The sequence below is a fragment of the Tachypleus tridentatus genome, chromosome 13 (genome assembly GCF_004210375.1).
Source record: "Tachypleus tridentatus isolate NWPU-2018 chromosome 13, ASM421037v1, whole genome shotgun sequence".
Classification (NCBI taxonomy): domain Eukaryota; kingdom Metazoa; phylum Arthropoda; class Merostomata; order Xiphosura; family Limulidae; genus Tachypleus; species Tachypleus tridentatus.
The window spans coordinates 129,919,762-129,946,418 of NC_134837.1; the positions used below are offsets into that span (position 1 = coordinate 129,919,762).

The 26,657-nt window shown below is 31.5% G+C and overlaps 1 long non-coding RNA gene across 16 annotated transcripts; it reads left to right on the forward strand.

Moving 5' to 3' along the window:
• Window positions 1-311: 311 nt before the first annotated feature.
• LOC143238987 (uncharacterized) lies at window positions 312-25,679 on the forward strand. 16 transcript variants are annotated; one of them, XR_013020890.1, is made up of 5 exons: window positions 314-573; window positions 3,596-3,745; window positions 10,451-10,507; window positions 10,929-11,167; window positions 19,433-21,700. It is a non-coding gene; the product is annotated as an uncharacterized LOC143238987 (long non-coding RNA). The 16 variants fall into 16 exon arrangements; XR_013020893.1 differs by lacking the exon at window positions 19,433-21,700 and adding an exon at window positions 13,263-13,648 and having other exon boundaries at window positions 317-573; XR_013020892.1 differs by lacking the exons at window positions 10,451-10,507; window positions 10,929-11,167 and adding an exon at window positions 23,203-25,679 and having other exon boundaries at window positions 324-573; window positions 19,433-19,692; window positions 20,797-20,870.
• Window positions 25,680-26,657: the final 978 nt, after the last annotated feature.

Genomic DNA, 26,657 nt, shown 5'->3' on the forward strand with positions numbered 1-26,657 from the left:
GGTGAATCTTGGACAGTCCGTATACAATTGTTGAAGACATTTACTGTAGTTTCTTAAGTTCTTGATAGTGTTTTAATGGATTGACCTTCGGTTTTCAAGCTTAATGAGTTTTCAGTTTTCCTGTTTGCTCATTGTTGAAATGTTTTACTAGATAATGTCGTAATTATTTACAGCTAAAATGATTGATGTTTCCTTTATCTACAGATATAGATCTGTCCATGTATTATATTGAAGTAAAAAGTTTTCTCTTTCTCTCTAAGTATATGTAACAGACATGTAGACTGAGAGAACGCCCGAGATGGTCTGCTTTCTGTCCTGATGCTTCCCCGACAACTACTGTCGGTGCAAGCATTTGTTCCGATTTTACAAATATTTTTTAAAAGTACTGCGCATTTATTAGCTTTTCAGCTGCATCATCTTCTTAGCAAATAATTATGTTGACATTAATTTTTAAAATTTTAAGTTTGCACTTTTAACATGGATAAATAAATTAATGCTAGAGCGCAGCAGATGTCAATATATTTTGATTTCAACAGACAGTTGTTGGTAAAGTATGGCGTTTTTTAGAATTTTGTGAGTATAGGAATTCTTTAATCTTATGTTTACGTTTCATATGATATAATTTTCAGAAAAAGTGAAAGTATTTATAATAAATTTAAATTTTTCATACAATTTGTCTCAATTTCATAATAAGTATAAAAAATTAAAAGTACCCTCTATAGATTACAAAAGTAACAAATTACAATTGAATAATAAATCCCTCGTGTTATTATACCACATTTAATAGTTAAAACTTACGTGTTTGGTAATATGGTCAACTTGTTTATTAGAACGGTAGATACCGCATATGTTAGTCTGTTAAGAATTTTGTAGCATGGTTTTGCTATTACAATTTACATAATCATTTGTAAGGATATTTATTTATAAATAAACTTGTATAAACACATAGTGCATTTGTATAATCTGCAAACGAATTAACTTGAAAATGCAGTAATTGAGTGATATTTTTATTCATAGTTAAATCGTGGAAGCCCATGAAGTCACATGAGATTAATTATAGGTAATTTCTATAAATGTAATGCAGTGATATGTCTATGCATACACGTTTCATTTCTTTGTAAAAGGAAAATATTTGTTTATTTTATGTTTTTGTTTGCTATTAAAGTAAAGACACTTTGGGTTATCTTCTGTGTCCATTGCAGGTATTCGACCCTGTATTTCAGCACTAAAAGTGCGGACTTGCTGTTGTCCCATCAAGGGACCATACATTTTTATTAATCTTTCCATGATTTCCATTTAATGATAGCTAATGTTACTGAGTTTACACTTCATAAATGTAAGATAAAAAACAAACAAACAAACAAACAAACAAGGTAGAGAAATATTTGTGCAGTTGAAGGCACTAAGATTGATTCTTAGTGTGCAAATTATTAGTTAACTGAAACATTTAATTTTGTAAAGTGTGAAAAGTATAGAGCTATGTGTAGGAAATGGGCAGAAAGTATTTTTTAAATGATACAGACATTAATTGAGTAGTAAATTACATGTAAAGAATACTTAACTCTAGTGCTTTAAACAGGTGTACCTATTTTTTTTAATATCTTGAATATGGCAAGGCCATTTTTCAAAATAACTTTTCTTTTAAAGATAATTTACCTTTTTTAAAAAAAAAATTCTAAGTGTTTTTTATTTTATGTATAAAGTGTGGTAACATTACAAGTATGATGTAATTACAAAGTGGGACTACAGTGTTAACATGCTTAATTGAGTGTATATTTGATTAACTCAACTCAAAGTAAAATGCAGGAAGTTTCCATTGTATCTCATCTAAACTTACGATATTAAAAAATCTTAACATTAACACTTAAATTCAAACCAGTCACAGTGTATTACGTAATGTACACATTTAACATTGTGTAAAAATTGTGACATATTCTTACACTTCTCAACAGATTATTTTGAATTATAGTTTGAAAACATAACAAAGTTTAAATTCATACATCACATTATGAAGAAAACCCAAACTGCTAAATTAGAGAAGATTCATTGTAATTGTTATGTCTTTGCCATTTTTTAAAAATCTGACATTAAGTAAAATAGACAGTAAAATTTGCAGATTTTGTGAAAATATCTATATTAATATGTATAATACATGCAAACTACCCTAATCACTGAATTTTAAAATGTTTAATGTAGCACATATCACAATTAGTGAGCCTTGTATAATATTTAAAACTTGGCTTTGGTCATGATTTGGCAGTTGATTTAGAATTGTTTATTTATATCGTGCTTCAGAGTAAGATACACTAATTTTCTGATTCCATCTGACGACTTGCAAGGTGCAAGAGAGATGCCATAGAGCCATGGTTAGTACTGTTTTTATTCTGAAGAACTGAAGGAGTTCTGGTGGATCAGCTTGGCATGGCTAGGTGGTTAAGGTTAAGGCACTCGACTCATAATCCAAGGGTTGCAGGTTTGAATTCCTGTCACACCAAATATGCTCGTACTTTTAGCTGGGGGGACATTATAATGTTATGATCAATCCAACTATTTGTTGGTAAAAGAGTAGCCCAAGAGTTGGTGGTGATGACTAGCTGCCTTCCCTCTAGCCATACACTGCTAAATTAGGGATGGTTAGCACAGATAGCCTTCATGTAGCTTTGCGTGAAATTCAAAACAAAACAAACCAAGCCTTCCCTGTAGTCTAACACTGCTAAATTAGGGATGGCTAGTGCAGATAGCTTTTGAGTAGCTTTGCACAAAGTTTAAACCAAAAAATTCTGGTGGATCTGACCACTAATCTAGGTCAGTACAGCAGCAAGCTTGCATTGGAAGATTTGGTGGACAGTTCAGCTAGTGTCTGGGCTGCATGTTGCTTGGCCTTTCTACATTCCAGTAAAATTACATAAATGTGGAGTATTATTCTGTTCTGGTAAGTGGTAATTAACTAAATGTTAATTATTTTACTGAGACTGGAAATAAATGTCCAAGCCACAGTGAATGAGTTAATGGAGAGATGCATCTATAACTATGACTAGAGAATACTACCCACAGAACAAATAATCTTAATACTAGTATTAGAATCTTAGGAATAGACACATGGAACAAACTGTCATTCAGTTTTGTCTGTGTAACAGATAGATTGTCTTTGCATGAAAAAAATCATCCATTGCTGACATCAGCAGTAATATGTCTGAGTGATGTAATCATGAGTTGCTCTATAATTTTGAATATTCAGTTATTCACATTCCCACTGGTATGACCATCAATATAGTAAGGAAGCTGTTTCCGTTGTGCTAAGTCAACGAGTTAATACTTGGCTCCTGTTGATCACATTTGAACTTGGAACATAGGTAACATTAAAGAGGAGATTCAGTGCTAATTATGACAAGTTATGTATGTTGCATTTTTTGCTTGTTTACACTAATCAACCAAGAATCTTTTGTAAAATTTTTTTTTTCAAAATTATGTTGTAATATAAGGTTTTTTCTCAGTTTTTAGAGTACTATGTCTGAATATACTTAAATTTAATGAAGTAATTATAGTTTGCTAAATTTATACATCTTGATTAATGAAGTGATTGTTTTTATTAAAGTTAGGAGCTTGGCTTACCTAGACTGTGAATCCGAGGACACATTATTCTTGTTACCTCAGAAATGCATGCTACAATTTATGGCAATGGATGTAGTGTAAGAGTGATGATCAAATCTCAGTTTGGTCAGATAAGAGAAGCCTATGGCAGTAGGTAATGTTGACTTGATTACTTTCCCTCTGGTCTTGTTATTTCAAAATTATTTGATGGCAATGTACCAATAGACATTTTTGTATCTTTGAAGAAAATTGTGAAACATACACTGAGGCTACATATTGATGTTGAGTATATTTTAACTTTTTTTTGAGAAATGATGAGGTTATGTTAATTGCAGTAGATCTTCAGTGGTTGATGGCTTGGGTTTTATGCAGTTGTTGTGATGTGACAAATATTTGTCATATAGTTAATTACATATTTCATATAGTTAAAAACATGAGCAATAATGCATTCTTAAATGTAAAAATTTTTAAACAACTTTCTGTTTGGAATGAGTTTACACCAACTAGTGTAATGCAAAGTTGTTTTTTTTTGTCTCTTAATGTACATACAAAGAAATATTGAGGAGTAAATATTACGTCTAGAATAAGACCAAAAGAGAAACATCATTGAAAGTATCAAGTGCTTATTTCTGTAATGTATCTTGATTTACTCTGATAATTAATTATTGTTTGGTTTTCTTTTGAAAGTAATGAATAACACATTTTTCATGTTCAATTTTCAAAGTTTGATAAGTGTTGTTATAATGCTTTTATTTTGCCACTTTTTAAAATTTCTTTTCGAGACTAAAGTTAAACCATTTAACACACACTGAAATATTGTTTTGGTTCTAAATTTGGTATCCACAACATTGATATACAGCACTCTTAGAAGATATATGTGTTCATGAATCTTAAAAAACTTATGAAACTATCTTGTGTTAGAAATATTTAAGGGATTTAATATCGCTAAACTGACTTTCGAAACTTGTGACGTTAACTTCTACTGTGTTATACACAAATTCATGTGAAAGATTCCTTGGTATAAAATATACATCTATAATTTTTAACATTTTCAAAACAAACTTGTGCCCTGCAGTAGTCATTTTTTCCATGTGTTTAAATGGTTTATATTTGTCATGTTTCAAATGAAATAAGATCAGCTCCAGAAAAGACTGTCTGGGGAATAAGAATGTTACTCTTGCAACATTTAAGCATGAAATTAAGGATGTGACTTCAGCCAAAGTCATAGTAAGGAAAGAGAAACTCTTTGGGTGCTACTAGTGAGGGTAACATCAGTAATAGCTAGACCCATGTCAAGAAGGACTTAATCTCACTTTTGAAACAGGCAGTTAAGAAGTGAAACCTGAAATGCTTGAAAGAATGCTGTGTCAGAAATGGTTTGCTGTGAGATTCTCTTCATGCTGACCTGAAAGTAATATTGTGATCAACATATCTTATAAATATGTGAACATGCAAAATAAGTCATGATTTAGATCTTAAAATTTAGCTTGCTTAGTTATGTCTGCCAGCCATGAGCATTTCTCCTGAAAGGCTATTTAGTTGATGTTGAGTAGTAGTGACCTGCCAGTGTAGATTATATTTTTTAAGCAATATCTTTGTTTGTAATGTGTAGCTTTTATTTTGAAATTTGAAAATCTGCCAAATAAATTTTTGATTGTGTTGTTTTTGCTTTTTTGTAAGTCTGTTAGCAATGACAAGTTGTATTACAGAATTTGTTTTAATATAAAACATACACAAGATGTTAGAAATACATATATTTTATTAATTTGATCTATTTCAGACATTAATATGAGTATTATTCACAAGTGAAAAGGTGATTGACATATAATTACACTTCTCAAGGTGGATTCCTGTACGTGGTGGATGAACCTCCCAGAGAAGGTTACGTGCATTCACTTTACCTCCTCAAGGATCTGTACATCCACTCACATGTATGTAGTGTGTGGTGACATGAGAAGGAGAGGACCATGGTGGTTGAGGGGTCCAAACCAACATACCACTTTAGCCTTGAATTCCTATAAATGGGCAGCCCTAATCCCCCTCCTCCCCTTCTGGGCCAATCTAGGGTCAACTAAGTATCAGTGTTGGTTGTTCTCAGTGGATGTTATGGGCATTGTGTCCAATGCTGGTGTTTGGGTATATTGCACAAAACCCTGGCATTGCTACAGTGTCCTTTTTTGACATTGTAGTGTGTCCCCTTGTGGAGCTTCATGGTGGTTGGGGTCAGTGGGCACTGAAATATATCCTATTTATTACAAATACTCCCATTCATGAAACAAAAACCTAAAAAAACATAATTTGAAAACAACTATGTATGGATGATTTACACTTGGACTCAATACCCCAAATTCTGATTCTGCATTCCTTATCTGAAAAGTACTTAGGGCAAATGTCTCCCTCTTTCATTCAAAAGGGATAAGAGGGACTTGCTGGCTCTCCCAAGTCAGTAAGGAAATTGTGCTTTGGAGATATTTTGGTGGAAACATCAACACTGCAACACACCAAACTCTTTCTGAATTCAAAGACCATTGGGGATATGCCTGTCTAGGTTACTTTGAATTTCTCAAGAGGAATTATTGTTGAGATGGACTGAAAGAACATTCCTGAGTTGGAGATCCTTACTGATTTCTCCAGCCAAGGCATTTCTGCAGTGCAGTGTGTCTCCACTCTGAGGACAGAATAATGCTGTCTTCATATGTACTTATTTTGATGTTTACATTGCCCCATTCATCTGCCACTATTGAGGCAGATTACTTAAACTCTAAGGTACAGCCATATATTCCATACTGTCTCGAATGTTTCCAGTGTTAGTGTTTTGGTCATTTGAAATGTCATGGTTCTTTAACATGTTCGTTGTGGGGGCAAAGATGACATTGCCTATGAGTTTGAACTGGAACCTCACTGTGTTAACTGCTTAATGGTTCCCACCCTTCTTATATTTGTTTGTGCCTTAAGTAGGTGGAGGAGAAAGATGTGCAACATTTGAAGATTGAATGATATCTCCTATCCAGAGGCTCTGAAGTTATTGTTCCCCACTCTATCTAAGACATATGCTGCTGCACTCCATTCCACTGCTACAGTGGGAGTGCAGACAGAATCTCCATGTCTCTTTCAGAGTCATTCTCAAACCACATGAAAAGCCTTTTGCCTTCCTTGACAGAGACTTGCCCACTTGACCTAGGGCAGGATCTTTGGAAGTTTATAGACCTCTTTTGACTAAAGAAAAATTGTGTGGTCAAAAACAGAAGAGCTCTCTGCCCAATTCTTCTCCACTAAAGTAAAAATTGCCACCTTGATACAGTGGAACTGTTGAAGTTTCTGTTCTGATGTAGATTAAATCAAGTTTCTGATTCATTCTTATCATCCTGTATGTCTTTTCTTAGAGGAAACGTTTCTGAAATCTATCAATACAGTCACCTTTGAGCAGCTTCCTTTGGACCAAAGTGACATGATTGACAAGTGCACAGAGGTGTGGCACTGCTGGTTGATTAGCATGTGCCTGCCCTTTTTTTGCCACTCGATATACCCTAGGAGGCTGTAGCTATCCATGTTTCATTGGGTTGTATAATCATTGTTTATTCTATCTACCTCTCTCCTGGAGAGACCCATGATCAATCAGACCTTGATGGTTCCATTGAACAGTTGCCATAAACTTGCCCTTTCTGGTATTCATCACCTGCTGATTACATGGGTAAAGCAGAAGGGGATAGTTGCTCATCCATATTATGTTTTTCAAAATAGGGTTTTGTGGTCATACATTGTAGTGTTTTAGGTGATGACATTCCTCTGGACTCTCTAAAGCATTCTCCCCTTCAGGAATACAGGAATAACCACTTTTCAGTAGAGGCATCTTCCTGCATGGGCTCCACACAAAGATGGCTATAACTATTCAGTGCAGAGTAGGTTGGTGGTGTTCTGTGGATGTAGGTGGCATGATATCCTTGAACATGCATTGTATAAGAAATGAGATCTGAAATTGCAATTCACCTTTCAATGGGAAGCTCATCATCCTACCCCCTCTTGAATGTTGGTACTCTGTGGCTGGGTGTTGGAGTTAGAACCAATCAACATAAGTTCTCACATGTTTATAGTTGTCTATGTTTCTCCCTCAATTTATACTCCATCTGTTGTAGATCATGATGGTGTTGAGGGGGTGTTCTGGTTCTGTCTTTTTTTGCTATCCATCATTGTATCTTACTCCAAGGATGTTACATTTTTTGGATGGTTCTGTTCAGTTTTGCTGTTGGGGCAGTTGATTTTTATAATATGGATATCAGATGTCAGGTCCTTGGATTGGTATATCTAAGATATTGAGTCATGCTCAGGAGTTAGAATGGTTTTAGTTTCCCTTCAATCTCTTAAACTTGAGATTAAGACAGTGTGTTCTTTATCCTATTCTTCTGTGTATTTCAGTTCCCAGCTGTGGAGATTTTGGATGTAGTTGACTTATCGAGTATGATCTTGATGTCCTAACCACTCTTTATCGTAGGGCACATCCATTAATTTATCACTTTTATACTTTTATACATTTTTGATTGGGATAATTATCCTGGGACAGTTCTCTCCCACTTGGATCTGCTCCTCTCTTTTTCTGCCTTTATATCTTACATATTTCACATGTAAGCAAAGAGTATACCTGGTTCAGAAGTGGTGCAGCCCCCTCATCAGATCTTCCAATCTGACTCTTTGTCATTTCTGAATGTATCCTTGTGTCATTCTATTGCACCAGCCCTGTCTTATTTTTAGTGTGAGATTCTAGCTAATTTTGTGAGAAGATGGTAGTACTCTATTAGAAGTTGTAATTTTCCTACACTGCAAATGTATTTCTGATAGGTACTTACCTCTGCTTTTGTTTCTCACCTTTCTTCTCCCCTTCTCCTGTTGCTCACACCTTCTGCCAAACAAACAGTTTGACCAAATGAAGGAGTCACACACATCATGTTATGCTCCTATTATTTGAGAAGTGACACATGATTTGCATGAGAGACATGTTGAAATTATTTGATTGTGAGGGGAGGGGGATAGAAGGCTTGTGGCATGCATAAAGCATGCGTGCCATTTTTCCGCTGAAACGAGGATTTCTCGTGGTTTTCAAACAGCCAACGATCACCCACGATTGTGTAAATTCAAGGAGAAAATATGAGCGATTTGGGGGCCGGGTAGGTGGTTTTTGAGGAGAAATCGTATTTTTTCAAAGTTTATTGCAGAAAAAAAAAAATCTGACCGCCATCTTGGAGGCAGTCTCGTTGCAGGTCTCGTGGTCTGGTATCGTGTGCATACCAGACGATAAAATATTCTCTACGCTCCAAAGAAACAACAGCGATTGAAATGTTTAAAAGGAAAGATGTTCATTTTGATCCTGTAGACAAGAGAATGTGTAAGGACATTAGATCAACAGCTTCAAAGTATACCTTAAAGCTGAGGGAGAATCAGAAGAAAAGGGCAGAAAGGCTTGAGGCCTATGGTTCTGTGAAATCTGGCCCAGCCACCTTGGCTAAAGAAAAATTCCAGAAAACTGCAGAAGCACAGAGAGCTGCCCATTCAGAGGAGAGAAAAAAAGTTCGGAAGAGAGCACTGGAAACCCTTGTCTCGAAAAAGAGGAAAGTGGCCAAGATTGATTAAAGGAAATTAAGTGATTTGAAATTTGACTGTAATTTATGCAGCAGAGCAGAAGTTGATATCAGTGACTGAAAAACATTTTATTATTATCTGCAGCATACAGTGCCAGTGGTTTATTTTAAAGCATATCATTAATTTTATTTTGAAGCAATATCAAAGCTTTCCTTGATTTGCTGTTTCAGTTTGTATTGTGAAAGAATGAAAAATATACTGATATTTATGTACCAGTAATTTACTGACAAGATTGTATAGATGAACAAGTTTTACTGTAGGTAGTCATGTAGAGTAATTTTAAGTAATTTGAAATTTTAATAGAATACATGCAGCAGAGCAGTAGTTGTTGATGTCAGTGACTGTACAAAATTTATTTTCTGAGGCATATCACTGATATCAGTAGTTTAATATTGAACCATATCAGTAGTTGAATTTTTAAGCAATGTCATAGCTTTCCTTCATATGCTGTTTTAGTTTGTATTGTCAATTTGTGAAAGAATGGAAAATTCACTGACATTAAGGTACCAGTAGTATAATGACAAGATTGCATAGATGAACAATTTGAACTGTAGGTAGTCATGATTAGTCAAAAGAGTAATTTTATGTGATTTGAAAATTGTATGGAATATATGCAGCAGAGAAGTAGTTATTGGCAATGACTGTAAAACATTTAATTGGCAGCAAACCAGTAGTTGATGATGATGATGTTATTGATGACAAAAGGATAATAATGAAATGATTTGTATTTGAAATATTTACTGAGTTATTTTGGCTTTATTAACTCATATTACTAATATATTTTGATTTAGAAAAAAATTAAACTGAATAAATAGCAAATAAACAATCTTAAATTTCATTTATTTACTTTTTATTTTATTTGTTAATTTTAGATATTTTGATATATCTTCTAAAAAATGAATGCAAATTAAAAGAATAAATCAATCTGCTAAAAACTGTAAATGAAAGTTATAGTTTTTATTAGTTTGATTTAGTCTTTTAATTTCCTTTGTTATTTTATATGATATATATTGTGTACTTTTCCAACATTGCAATTTTTAAAAAAACATAAAGAAATTATGTCCCAGATTGCACCAAATCACACCAAATAGCATCCATTTTTTAAAAATTTTCCGGGGGGTAAATGCCCTCGGAATCCCCTAGTCAGGCGCGGCTGCGCCGCGCTGTGGCGCCAGGCTATATACCTTTTCCTCTTTTTTTATAAATGTCATTGGGATGCCTGATAAAGAAAAAGTTTCCATACAGAAGTCAGCACTGGATGAAAATAGCTAATTTTGTGATAGTGGTAAGTACCTAATGGAAATATGTTTTCAGTGTAGAAAAATTATAACTTTATATAAAGCATAAATAATGTGCTAAAACAATTACTTTTGCACTTCTTATTAATTATCTACTGCAGCTGTATTGTGAAAATATTTACGTATAGCACCAATATCAATTTTACTTTGAGATTAAATAACGTTAGCATTTGTCTGTTAATATGGCCTCCTAAGGTACTGTAAACATTTCAAAACACAAGTATGTTGATGGCTATTATTGTTATTGGTAACGAGTTTTGATTTAATACTTATTCAATCATAATAAAGTGAAAAACAATAAGTTAGTTTTAGACCTGACACTTTTCAGTAACTCAACCATCAGTAATAATGATTACATATCAAAACCTACAACAAGAAAGTTGCTATTTAGACATTTCTTTTATACAGGCTTCTGTAACTATTTCATAATAATCTGGATGGTGGAGTATTGGAAGAGTGTTATGGTCTTTATGCAAGAACATAATTAGAGTATAAATTCTGATGTGGCAAAGGGTGCATCAGGAGACCCTCAGGTAATCTAGAACAGAAACCTTGTGGAAGGTACAAGGGGATGAATTTTCACAGTGAAAAATAGTCTTTGGTCATTTGATGGTGGTCTACAGAGTAGCTCATGCTGTCATTGGATGGTAATGTATATTGTAAATTATATGTCTGTTTTCAATAATTATTCTTTGTGATATAAACTTTTACACATAGATGTTGTGGAAAACTTTTTTCAAAGAAAATATTAATGAAAAAAGACCTAAGGTTATACCTGGAAAAATTTGAGACAAGTCAGTTGTAAAATTGACTTATTTTCATCAGCTATAATTAAGGTCCTCTTGATTGAAAGTGTAAGAATTATGGTACCATACAGTATGTAATTTTAGAATGATTATTTTGATAATGTTAAGTTGTTATGTTCAGGTCACAACTCACTGCTAACTGATTTGCTGTAGATAAGTATTGAGTTGGAACAACTTGCATGCAGGACATGCGAGTGTGATAGTTGAATCCAGCTTTTGTGATTTTGCAAACCTGTAACTAAAGTGTTGGAGAGGTTTTATATGTTAATGCCTAACAAATATAATTTACTTTGAAAAGATCTTATTGTTTTTGATGATGTTATTTTTATGCATCACACGTTTCCAACGCTAACTTCCAGTTGTTTTCTTATTGTACTTTTACCTTTTTCACATTTTCTTTCACATAAATTAAAAGGTACTTTGTAAATATTTCATGTTTTCTTTATAAAATTTGAAAATATTTATTTGGATTCCAGTTTGTACTAGATTCATCTTTGCCTGTTAGACTGTAAGATGTACATTTGAATTATGTAACTTTAGTATATATTACATTGAAATATCATTGTTCATTTTCCAGGTTTGATCTGATAATTATTATTATAACTTGCTACTTGGTGCCTTACATATGCTATAACATCTGGTTGTACAGACCTAAGAGAGGAAAATAAAAACAGAAACTACATTAAGCTTGTAATAGTGATTTTTTTAATATTACATAAGTGTAACACATAATGAAAAGTTTATAATTTGATTAATTAAAGAAACATTTAGTATGCTAATCTTTTTTATAATATACCTATATTACTTCAGTGTTGTTCAAATGGTATGCAAATTTAATATGCAAGTTTCTATTTTTTGAAAACAAATGCATAACTAGGTTGAGTATTTAATTTTTTTGTTTTTAGGAAAAATAGGGTTCAGCAATAATTTAGACATATCATCCTAATGCTTATAAACTTTACATCTGTATTTTGTGTGACTGTGATATTATCTCACAACATTTACTGATCCTTTATAGGTTTTCAGAAAGTAGAACATGCACACATTGTGAAAATATAATGTATATCGGTTGTTTATAACCCACCAGTTATTGTTGAGGGTAAAAACCAGAAGCATCAGCTGTAGAACAGTGTTATGAAACATTACAATAACAGTGATAAATAATTTTCTAAATAAATATTTCTTTCTGGTTCTGTATGGGTGAGAACATAATATTATCGATCTGTGTTTCATGCTATTGCTAACAAAGCTTTTAATCCAATACCAGTAAAAGACCACTAGAGAAAGATTTGCTTAAAAAATATCAGTCTTTTTATAATTTCATACAAGTCACCGATCTATAGGTCATACTTCACAAGCATAAAAATTCCTGGTTATAGACAAAATTTAATTTCTTAGACCATCTTCAGATGACATAAAAATGTTCCTAATGTGAAAATTGCAACCATTTTAACATGTGTACAGAGTCATACACATGAAAATTAAGATACTCTTAAAATTAAATGCCATATATTATTACTTTAGTGTCTTGATTGTCTTATTGTAATAAATTTGTGGATAAACATGTTCTTACAAATGTTCACACACTCTCTTAACATTGTGAACAGAGCATGAAGTCGTTTAACTTTTTATCATTTTAATTCTGAGTGCGTGATAATGTTTTGAAATAAAATGAATGCTACTTTTAAAATTAATAAATAAAGAAATATTTACATCCTGTGTGTGTTAACTGTGTTTGGTGTATTGTTTAATCAAGAGCATAGAGACATGCAAGAGTTTTAACGAGTTTTAATTTTATTCAAATTAAAATTGCAATTGGAAAAATATGTAAAGTTTAATTTTATAAGTTTTTACTAATCTTGTTGTTTCTTTATATCTTTGTAATTCAAGTTGTAGGTGTAAATTCAAAAGTTTTATTCTTATTTCCTTATGGTAGGCTTTACTACTACTGGAATAAATATGTGTTATACAGAACCAGGAAAAATAGACAAATTTTTTTGTGATACCTGTGGAAAACATTATTCATCAAAAAAGTCTTTGTCAGCACACCAACACCATCAGCACAGAAGCCATCGTAACTTCTCCTGTCAGTACTGTGGGAAGATTTTCACCAGAAAGACAACATTACAGTATCATCTTCCCATACACAACTAGTTTCCATCTTTTCTTTTAGCAAAATTGTTTATTATTCACATTACCAAAAAATATTTTAAATGTTACTTTGTGATTTTACCAGTCATTTAACTAATTGTTTAAAAGTTTCACTTTTTTTTTTCAAACACTGTAGGAAAGTTGTTTAAGAAATAAAATGTTGCACAATTATACCAATATCATTCTTCACATCCAGGTTTGAACTGTTAAAGAATCTCCTTTGAATAGAATCTCCTTGTAATACATACGTGTCTCTAGCACTATAATACTTTAGTGGAAATATAATGCAGCTGTTGTTAATACATTCCATATTAGTAGTTTTTTGAAAGTTTCAAAACCAAATGATTTAAATTTTTGTTACTTTTTATCAGAGAAGTTCATTATAGTTACTTCCTAGAGTGAAGAACCTATTAAATAAATATACTTTGCATTGAGTTAATATCATTATGGTAATGTTTTTAAATGCATTATTTAGTCTGATATTCTTTATTTGATTATTAGTATGTAATTATGTAAATTTCAGAATTATTCACTTAAGTTAATAGTAATTTGAATCAACAATAAAATATTTATTAACACATCTGTATTGGAAAAGTTGAACCATGTAAGTTTTTGTAGGCTTCTGAATGAATAAAATTATATCAAATACTTTATGAAAAACTGAGGTCTGTTGCTTACGTAGTTAAAACATTCTACTGGGTCATACTTTTCAGAGTTTGTCAGGACTTTGCTGGTTTGTATTTTTTTAAGACAAAGATTTCTGTAAACCCTATCTCAGTCCAAGTCATTGGGATTAATCTGGTTGGAGGTTTGACCAGGCAAAGCTACAATATTTAAAATTACTGAAATATATATTTAAAAAAAAGATTTAATATTTCTTTTATTATTTGTTTTTTCAGGTGGGAAAATTTGGATAATGTCAGATTTAGAATGTCATTATATAATCTGCCAGCAACTGTTGAGTAACAAATAAGATTTCAAACAAGAATGAACAGGTTTGACCCATAACCATTCTGAAACAAGTTCACTTTAGTTGTCCAGAGGATGTAAAAGCCCTGTCATATTTTATGATTAAAAACAACAACTTATGATGTCTTTTTATATGACCTATGATTTTGTACTCATTTATTGTATAAATCTTATTGCTGTACTCATTATAATGTATGGATATATATTTATACTCAAATAAATTGTCACTAACATATTAAAAGTGCCACTATTCTTATTTAGTGTTATCATATTACCCAATGTGTAAAAGCTTAGTTTATAGGTTTTATTGTTTACAATATAATATTTGAATAATGACCAGCCATTGGGGAGCATTTTGAATTGAAGTAGTTGACTATTTATCACTTGAATCATTAATAGGAATATTTGTAGTGACAAAAAAAGTAGTGGTCAGATAATTCAACCATTATTAATGAACCTCAATTTTATAATTTTGTATAATGCCATAACCTAATGTGTCTTCATGAGTTGTATGCTTTTATCTTTACAGATAGGCTCAACAATTTCATTACTTTTTTCTTGTACTTTTTCTTGATGTTTTTATGTATTTGAAGGTATTCAGACATTTAAATTATCAGTTTCATTGTTAAATGTGAAAGATTTCTGTCTCCAAGCATTCTAGGTTTTGAAGAACCTTTCTATCCATTGTTTTAGGTATTGAAGTTGTTGAAAGTTGGTTTTAGCTTAGACTGTGCACTGCTGAATTTCTTGTTTAACCCTGGTATGCCTTGTTGGCAATGTAGAAAGGATTTTAGATTCATTGTACTAGTTTCTAAGCAGTAAATGGATATCCCTATGCCCTGTTCATGAGTAAATATTCATGGGGGTGTGAGATCCAATACAACATTTTGTGGTAGGAATCAAGAGATCCAATAATAGTGTTTGTGGTGGGGATCAACAGATCCATAATGAAGTTTGTGATGGGGATTGAGACTACCAGTGGTAGTTTGTGGTGAAGTTTGACATATCCAGTTACAAATTATTTTATGTTGAGGGAAAATGGGAGTGCCCCAAGAAAAAAACCATTTTAAATGGTTGAGAACCAACAATTGTACCCAACCAGTGCCTAACCTAAAGCCTAAACTGGAAGGAAGAAATAGTTAGTGGTACTTTTATTTGTATTTATTATGTGTTTCTGTCATCTTGATCTTATGAGAAGCTTTAGGATGAGAAATATAAAGCTCACCAATGTATTGCTGAGTACTGTGTGATAAAGAATAGTAATATTTATTGATTTATCATGGTAGTATATTAAAGCTATAGATGTCATTAACAAGGGACTTGGTTGTGAGTTTTGTGGTAATCCTGCTTGCAATTGGAAGGGGTTAGGGACTGGAATTTTTATTTTTTGCAGAAAAGTTAAAATAGAAAACTAGAAGTACATTGGATTAGAGGAGTAGGAATGTTGTACTTTGATAATTTGGTGCAGCTGGTAGTGTTAATTTAGAAGGAAAGATGGGGATGAGGGTGTATGTGTGTGCAGATTATATATATATATCAAGTGATTGTCATTAACAATGTTAATGCTATCAATAATAATAGATGTTTTTATTATGGAATTGCAAAGTTATATTTATAACAACTGGCAAAAAGACAAGCTTTCTCTTCATAAGTCATGGTACTTATATACTGTCTTGTAATGAAGTAAAGTTACAAAAAGCTTTCAACTTGCACTAAAATGGGGGTCATTTTGTTTAAAACTATCTATTGAGGAACAAAAACTCTTCCAGTTTAATCCTTGTAGTTTTTATGCAGTGTCATTTTTCCAGTTAATTAGAAATTGAATGATGCTTCACAAGTAACTGTAACTAGTCAATACAGCTACCATTTCTCAACAATGTGGCTCTGAATTTTACACGTTAAATTTCTGTGATTTTAGATTGCAGAATCTGGTGTGGATGGAAACAGACTTACTAATAGCTTTAAAGCTGATGATGAACTTTCACTTAACTTGAGGGGGGGCACTGGGAAGTATACATCCCAGCCACAGTGAAAGTATTACATAACTTGAAGTTATGGGTTTATTACAGATAAGAAGTTAAAATGTAATATGAAACTGATCATAAGGTTCACTCACACAGAAAAAGCTCACAGTGTATGACCATTGAAGTTCCTAAATATTAATGTATCCATGGAGCATAACTTTCACTGTAAAAAGGACAGTCTTGGAACTTTGTGGTATTTTACTCTCCATAGCTAAGGTACAACTTGTTGCAGGTTTCTTTCTGAATGATCCTGGTACCTGAAGTTGATTCTTTTCTTTTTTCAATACCATTGACTACAAAGGATATCCAAGTCTTTAAAATTCTACATCCCTGAACTGAAAACATTTTAAAGATATTAGTGTATGCATATTTTGTGTTGGGAAGGACTGGCCAAAAATAATTTGTTTTGGGTGGCATCATATTACCTACAAATTGCCAAAGAATGTCAAAATGTAGTTTGATATATATATATATATAATTCCACTGCAACTTTATATGAAGTGTGATTGTCATATGGCTTGCATATTCAAAATTAATATAATATACTCAATGATGTGTGTAGTTGATATTGCCATGTTTGTGTTAATTATTAGCCTTTCCTGGAACTAACAAGTTCTCTTGTTCCTTGGTATGCCACCCTGTTTGTATGGGGATCTAAAGCTGTGAATAAGTTCTAAAGAATGATTTCTATTCATATTAACAACAATGCCTCTTCACTTTGGTTTCCTTGTAAAATGAAGTATTGTAAATATTAAAGGTATGCATTGTAATAAAATTAATTTAGATTACAAAAATATAAACTAATTGTTGCTGAACAGTTTATTACTGTTATCATAAAAAATATTATTGTAGACAAAATACACAACTGGGAATTATTAAAAACATGTTTCAACATTCCTCTGTGTACTTATTTTAAAGAAAGCAGAAGATAATTTGTTAATACATACAGAAAACAAATTTGTTTTCTTGACTCCCTCATCCTATAGAGGTGTCTTGATTAAGTGGGTAGGATTATAGCTCATAAAATTCATTTATGTACTGAATTTTCACCCGCTTTCATAATTGTATTTTGTGATAGTGACTGAATGAAATTGTAGTAAATAAATGTACATTTCAAGTCTTAAAAAGGCCCATCTAATTTTTCAAATAAATTAATTTAATGAAACTTTGCATTTATATTTCTCATCTTGAGTAAATATAGTGGTATTTGAATCAGGAAGTAAATCACCAAAAATGCTGTTTCTGTATGAAATGGTAAGTTGTATAATGTTAAAATATTTTAAAGTTATTTATATAAAAAAAATTTTCTACATGTTTTTTTGTGGATCCTAATGTTGATTTTGCTTTGTTTTGAAAAACCTGTAACTCTGGGCAGTGTTTCTAGTTGCATATATACATATTTTGTACACAGTAAAATCTAATTTTAGAAATTACATACACATTTTTTTTCCATTCATCTAGTGATGTGTATGATGATAACCCGTATTTACGTTGGATATTACATTCTTGTGTTAAGATAAATATCTAGAGTGTGTAAATTTACTAATTAATGATACAGGAAATATAGAAAACCATAAACAGAATTATTATAACAGAGTTATAATACAGCCTGTGTGAAACCAACGCTGTTACCATTTAGGATTTTGAATATCTTTATGAGACATGGTTCACCGAACTTATGCTGAATATATTCTGATAATTGGTGATAATAGAAATACAAAATAGTTTGAAAATGAAAAAAAGAGGGAAAATTTTTCATTGAATGTTCACATTTTAAGTTCATTAAATAATACTAAAATCAGACTATACACCAAGAGCAATACACTTTAGGCATCACTGGGATAAAAAAAAAAAGGTTTACTTACAGTTGGGTTCACCATGTTTTTGGCCATTCAGTTTTGAATATATATATATGTTTACAATTTTAAAGTTTTTAAATGCTTCTGTAAATATCGATTTTGTAGATATGTTTTTTTTTTCCAATTTGGTTTTGTCTTTAAATGCTTAGAATACTGGTGTTAATTTTTTGGAATATTTTCAACCTATATTAATGTTGTGCATGACTACTACACAGTTTTTTATTTCTCTGTTGTTCATTTTGCAAAACCTAAAATTAATCAAGCATCTCTGATTTACATAGGAAAACATAACTTGACCAAATCATGGACTAAAATTGTGAAGATGTGTTAACTTTTATGGTTTGTTAAACAGTTTTATAGCCAGTAATTTTTGTATAAATATTGTCATACCCATTTTATTTGTGTAAATAGACTTTTCAATTAGTGTAGGTTGTCTGCTTCTCAATTTAAGTAATGTGACTGTTTTCCCTCAGACAAACAAGTGTGTATGTTTTTGTTATTATAGATAAGTAAGACTAATTTTGTTATATTTAGGATTGAGAGAGAGACCAATAAAACTGATAAGTGGGATTGTGTAATTTGCCCATCTTTTATTTTTGAAAACTAAAATTGTAGGTATAAAGATTCTCTTAATTATTATGGTTTTAGTATGAAATATATTAGATGTAGGATGACAAATTTACATATAAAATGAGTGAAATCTGAATTGTTTGAATACTTATATATAGATTAAAACATGATATACTAACAATAACATGTTGATACATATATTCATTAATTTGCTTCCTTAGGACATTTACACAAGTACCTTTCTGTTTTTAAAGTTAGAAATCCACCTTTACTCTATTTTAGCTGAGGAGGATATATTAGAATAAGCACTAATTACTTCAGTCATAGTATGTATAATTAACCTTTATGAAAGTATTGGAAATTGAAAAGACAATGAAATTCATTTGAATAATCTCATTACATGTTCAAGTATACTCATACTAATATCTACTTTTTTGTTTTCTTTTTACAGACCTGAGGTTTATTTTTCAATATATTCAAGTATTTTTTTTAAAAATTAGAACATAAAGTTTCATTCTTGTGGTAATTTTCAGGGTTGATTATGGGAAGTCACATGGACAATATGAAGCATCAGTATTTAAAACAGCCCTACCTGGAAAATGTGTGTTTACTCTGTAACCATATATTTGCCAATAGGAGTAGCCTCAAGCGACATCAGCTAATGCACCAACCTGTGCGTAAAAAATTCATTTGTTCTGTATGCTCTAAAACATTTAGCTGGCCTGGATACCTGAAACTACACAAGAAAACTTGTCATGGAGTTGATTAATTCTTCAGTTTATTGTTAAAATATGTATGTTTCTTTCTTTTGTACAGATTTGAAATTATTATTAGTATTTTTGGTCAGGTGAATTAGTATTTTAACATTTTTTTGAAATTAAGTTTTTATACATTATAAGCAAAGTTTCTTTCTCTGTATAATTCAGTAAGTGAATTCTTTGTGATCAGTAAGACACAGGAGGCTTAATCGTAAATTAACTGTCAAGCTGTAGGTTTCAAACCATTGGCACGTTTGTATAACAAAGTTTTAAAAAAAGCAATACAAACTAAAACCTTCGTAAATAACATTGTTTTAATTTGTATTTTTGTAAAATGGAGCACAGTGATTAGCTGGAGTGAGTGTTGTAGTGTTTCTTTCAATTCTTTAATAAGTGGTGTTATAGTTTTTCTGTTAGTATCTGTACAGTTTTATAACATTAAAGGCATGTACAAAATTGTTGTCTATCCAGATTATTTTAAAATCTTAGCAAGTGCCAATATTGAGCACAACTTCTGTATAAAAGAGAGATTAGTCATTAGTCTTACACTACTAAATTAGGGATGGCTTGCATAGATAGCTCTCGAGTAGCTTTGTGTGAAATTAAAAAAACAAACAAACTTAAATCAGAGCTTAATCAGGTTATTTAACCTTGCAAACTATTACATGCCTTTTAACTTGTACAGACCTCAGTAGTACTTTTTTTTTATACAACTCACACACAAGGAGAGGTAGAAACAATTCAAACATCAGACAGTCATAAACTTTTTGAAATGACTGCTGTAGTAATAATATTTATAACTGTAGAGAAATGCAGACTACATTAGTGTTGGAAAAAGCATGGATGAAAGGAACTAAAGTCTTTCATTTTCATAGTTTGTTTAACCAATTGTATTTTAATACTCATGAATTTTATGAGACCTGTGACTAAATGACAAAAATAAATTTTGGTTTAGTTTAACTATACCAAACAGTTTGGTACATAATGGATACATTCACCTACATATGTTAGACTAAAACTCATCATTAAATGGCATGTTATGAAATTGAATTAACCTATTTTTTGTATTGTTTTAATAAAGTTCAATGGGTACATCAAAGTTTTTTGTAGATATGTGTAAGAATGACTAAACTTTGTAGGTTAGAAGTCTGTATTTGAAGACAGAACACTGACACTGCTGAATCTGTTGATAAATGAAGTAACCCTTAACCCAGTAAGATTTTATGATTATCTTTTATTTGCTCGATATGTTTACATTATTACTAGTGGCTTAACTTTCTGTAACAAACTCTCTATTACTCAGATCAAGAACTGCTGTACTCTAAAAATTAAACCAAATACTAGAGTACATCATGCATATAATCGATTCATATAAATAATATAAATGTTTCTGGTATTATCAGTAAGTTTAATGATATTCTAAGTCAGAAATTTAATAAGTGTTTAATTAACTTTAAGAGAGGAACCATCCATTATTTTTATTAATTAAATGTTTATATTTACCTTTAAAAATTTACTTTTTAACTTTACAATCTGAGAAATTGGTGGCTTTTGTGAAAATTTTAAATGTTAGCATACAGTTTCTCCTTGATGTGTTATTAATTACATAAGCCTAAAGGTGATGTATCAGACAGAATGTTATTACTTGTTGGAAACTTAAGTTATGGATGCACCAAAAATATACCAAAATAAGCATTTTTTGGTTAGGTTACAAAGCTTATGCTTATCAGTGCTTGTTATTTACTTCTTATACAGAACACAGGTTTATAATGTTTTCTTTTTTTATCCTCTTTTTTTGTTTTATTAACCTTTAAGACTACTTTAATTGTATGTAATTTAAAACATGGTGTAGATGATCCAATTTGATAGTTTTTAATTTCAAGTCAGAAGCAGCATCCACTTTCTGAAAAATATTCATTGTGCATGTGCAAAATAAAGTAAGTTTATATATGAAAACTGAGAACTGTTAGAATTTTTTATTTCTTATGCTGTATAATGGATAACCATGAAGTAAATAAAATGAAGTATATAAAAGTTTTTAAAGACCTGTAGTACTTTTATACATAATTTCAGTGAGGTTAATATTAATTCTAAAAACTTGTATGTCAGTGACTATTCTCAATATTGTGATATATTATACCAAACGTTTTCAAGTAAAAAAGAACTGTTGGGGAACTGTATGTGTGTGTGTATGTACTTGAAAGTCACTGGTGTAACATTTCTATAAAGAGTGATTGAGGGACTTCTGTTTTAACTAAATGGTGTGGTGAATGTTTAGTTACAAGAAAATAAATTATTTTGCCTTTTCTTTCATAAAAACATATCCTGCTTTCTTATTCACACAGAAAGAATAATTTTCCAAAGGATTAGATCTCATTATTTTCTGTATAACAAAGAACATACACTCTAAATATTATAGAAAGTAAGAATCTATCTAGAAGATAAAATGCCAAGCAAACCTTTAGTAATTATCAAATATTCTTGCCCTTGAAAAAATAATTTCTCCTTCTGATACTCATATTTAAAAAAATTAGCATCATACTGTTGGAACCATCTATTCTAAATCAATTGAAGTTCTACTTTGTAATACTAGCGTATGAGTGCAGTTGCTTTATATAAGTGTTGCTCTCTCTATGTAATCATCTCTGCCAGTCTATGTTATGTATCCTTCCGAGCTTTATGAGATCCACAATTATATATGTGATTATAAAGTGAAACACCAAACTTGTATAGTCTTTGTTACCAAGATATTCACTCATTGGTGAGAATAAGCTTAGGAATAGTTCATATACGAATTAATTTATGGCATCTCAGTACCAAACAACAATTTAAAAAACGTATATATTTGTATTAATATATATAAAATAGAGTTATCTTAGTACTAACAGAAAAATATTTTTATTTAAGAGAGCTCAAACTTTATGCTTTAAATAGTATGTTTGTGTAGACAATAGTATGATGATAAATAACAAATGTGCCTATTTGTTTATATAGAAAATTTGTATGAAGGATTTCAGGTTATGCAGGCATCCCAAAATAACTCAGTCAGGATCCTTAAATTGGTTTGTGTAAATGCACAAGTTATAGTGTTATGAGTCAGATTTGAAGCATGGGTTATAACAAAAATTTACCTTGGATTACTACTTGTTAAATAAGTGTGAGAAAGTGTCTTTGGTTGTAATGACTGTACCATATTTTATTGTTGTTTTCTCTATTAAATTGTACATCATATGAAGAGCTGTTGTGAAAACCTGCTCAGTGAGTGTAGAATGTTTGAAAAAATTTGTTGCTAATCAAAAATATGCTTAGTTACTTGAAACAGGTTTGTATACCCATTCATGTTATAATTAGTGGAGAGCAATCATCTCTTTCAATTTACTGAAAGTTGCAGTTAATTGTATGTAATAAATATTTAAGCTAACATAAATTTTGGTATTGCAAAGTAAATTAAAAACTTTGTACTTTGGTATATCTTGTAGTCTGTAATAATTATACAGGTACATGTAATGAAACTAACTTCAATGGATTATTTTAATTGTTTCTAGTACCTGACTTTGAATTTGAGCAAAGAATATTCTGTACCAAAGAAACATCTGTTAGGAAGTCAACATTCTGCTTCTCTTGTAAGCGTAGTTTCTTCGACAAGTCTACCTTCAACAGACACATGAAATGCCACCTTGCATTCCGTGAACTATTTTACTGCAATTTTTGTCATAAAGGCTTTACTCAAAAAACAAACTTAAAGGCTCATGAAAAGAAATTTCATGGCAATTTTTTGATTAATAACTGTTAGTATAATTCTTGTCTTGAGATACCAGAATTTAATCTGGCAGTTATCTTTATTGTGAATCACAGTCTTATGGTATTTCATATTAACTATATGTTATGCCTATGTAACAGAAGCTTGTAAGATTTAAAATAGACAAATATAGAAACTAGGTCATTAAAAGTTTACTGGTAATTTCTCTGAATATATGCTACTCTTTCTTTCTGTGAAAATGAATCAGTTGTTGAAATATATTATTCATTTTATTGTGCAGGACTTGGAAATGATTATTATTTTGAACACATACCTCTTGAAAAAGACTTAGAATTTGGTACTGATCCAAAACAGTGATAAACCTGTTTTCAAATAGTCTTAGGGATAAGTGCTCAGCAATGGTCAATTGCAAACTCTTCTTTGTTAACCTGGAAATGGCCTAGGAAGGTTGGAACGTTTTCCTGTACATTATTTTAATTAGTTTTAATACCCACACCAGCCATCTTTACAATACAAAATAATAAAAAATTGTCAGATGTGGTATTTGTAGTATTATGAACTGGTGATCTTATCATCTAGTAGTTAGAGTGATGTAAGAAATTAAAACCCTTATTTGATGTCATATCCTGTCTCATAACAATCCTTGTGCCTCAGATATGTAATTACATATTTTGAGGCAATTAAAAGTGAAACATATCAGCACATGCCATAAAGTGCAACTGGTTCAAACCAAATTAAAAGTATTCTCTGAAAGTGCAGTGTGTTAGATTTGGAATTGAAGAATTCTGCTATAGATGATGCACTCAATAGCAAATGAGTGAAGTGGCTGTACTCTGAAATGCAGAGTAAAGTCATAATATTAATGAATATCATTGTAACATTATTTACAGATTTTTGTTACAGATGAAGTGTATTCCATACATTTTCATCGTTATTATTAAGAAAGTCACTACATATTTGGACTAGGTATCACTAAAATGGATGATGAACTCCAAAAATCATTTGCATATTTTATAATGATGCTGTAAGAGTTCGACTTTGTTGTACACCACCACCTAGGTCAGCATTATGGAAATACCAATTATCATCTTATCAACCTAAGAGATAACATCTATTTCCTGAATGTTCAGATACTGGATACCATGCAGATACAGTGCAATGAACCAAAATGAGAATTGACAGTTCTGATTTGGGATGAATGTCACAAATGGTCAATCTAGACCTACCTTGGGTACTTCTTGCCTTGTCAATAGGTACTGCATGTCCATGGAAAACTGGCAAACTTTGTACAGGTGCACGTAATATCTAGTACTTCTGTGGTCAGTAATGAGTATGGAATGGTATGTTGTACTGTTATTATGACCCACCAAAACATACACATACACTCTCGTGCAGTTAATAGTTCTTGAAGCTCAAAGGCAAAAAATGTTTGAGACTTTGAATAATCAAGGAATGGAGGGCACCAGGGAGATTGCCACACATTAGCTTAACAAGCAAATATTATTTTTCAGACTGTGTGCATTAAGTTTCTGAATAGTGGTGTAAACATTGTACCAATGGACTCGCAGATGAAAAGATTGGTCAAATCAGAGAAAATGCTGTCAGTGTTATAGGTTCTCCTTTCAAAAGAATAACTGTAGATATATTATATCTTTCACCCTAAACTTCACCAATTGAGCTGAGGCTTATTATTTGTCAGACAAATCAACACATTCTGTCCCAGATCTGCTGGCTGAATATTAACAATATACTTTATCACACCCAGGAAGATTCAAATAAAATAGTTGTGCCAAGTGTTAGATATAGCAAGAATACCCACATAATCACATCATCCTGTCTAATGGTTTAGCTTATTGGATAATACAGACTAGCAAGCACATGTTTGTAACTACCTGAACTGATTGGAACAGTGACATACTGTGCAAGTAAACAAGTATCTGGATTTGTTTGGTTGAATTGTAGCAGAATTTATGAAAAACATACCATAAATTTATGATACATACAGCTAGTGCAGGTGATGTTAAATTTAACTGTAGGGATATCAGTTGTTATATTGTTTGTTAATGGTGACGAGCTTTGGAAGACATTAAAAGTACAAATGTCACGACACTGATTATTGTGGAAACTAAGCAAATGATGGATGTGTGTGTGTGTGATAGATACAAGTTTTATATTGTAAATTTATTCCTGTGACTGTGATATAAACGATACATTTTTTGAAACTAATAAAAGGATTTGGCAATGGAATATTGTGATGATACATTTTGTGGTGACTGCTGTGATTTTTTTATACCACAATGGATATAAAATAAGCTATCTCAGTGCATACTTTATAAATGGATGTAAAAGTTACAAACAGTTTTACCCCAAACTGAACTATTCATAAGTGTGCAATTTCTGATATAAAAAGGGCACAAGAAGCAGGTGAAATGGTCAGGCTATTATTTTCAGTGTTATGTGACTTAGATTTTGAGGTGAAATCACAATGTGATCACTTTCTCACTGGAAATAATTAAAACCTGGCACACCTACTTTTATGATTTATTTTGATCAAGAAATATATCTTATCAGATCAATTCCTGAACTTTGATAGATACTAATGATAGTTTTATCTTTATATGATTTCTGAACATGACTGATCTTAAAAGATATGTGAAAAACAAAAACAAGTGCACGCTGTCAGATTTCCATTGCACGTAGAATCTGATAAAACTTAAACACACCAGAACTTTGAAATTTGTTCACAAAACAAATATCTGTAGAAAAAAACCAGTATTATTAATTCTAACTCTTAAATTCAGTGGGAAATTTAGTAAACTCATGACTAACATCCTGTTCCTGATTCACCAAATTGAGTTATTCTCTTCATCCTTGTAACCATAATTTGAAAACATTTCCAATATTGTCAACAACTCTTCCAAAGTCTCAACTTTACCCTTACCCCCTAACAACCAAGATAGACTTGAGGATCACACAGCCTGGTGGCTAAAACACTCGACTTGTAATCTGTGGCTCACAACTTTGAACTCTCACTACTGAATGTGCTCACTTGTAATACAATAGTCAGTCTCACTGTTAACTGCAAGACAAGCTTCCCAAGAGATGGTGGTGGGTGGTGCTGACTAACTGCCTTCCATCTAGTCTATCACTGTCAACAAAACTCAAAACTGTGTGTGTGTGAATAATCTGTGAAATATAAGACATACTAGAACAAACTTAATAAAAACGATTTAAAATAAA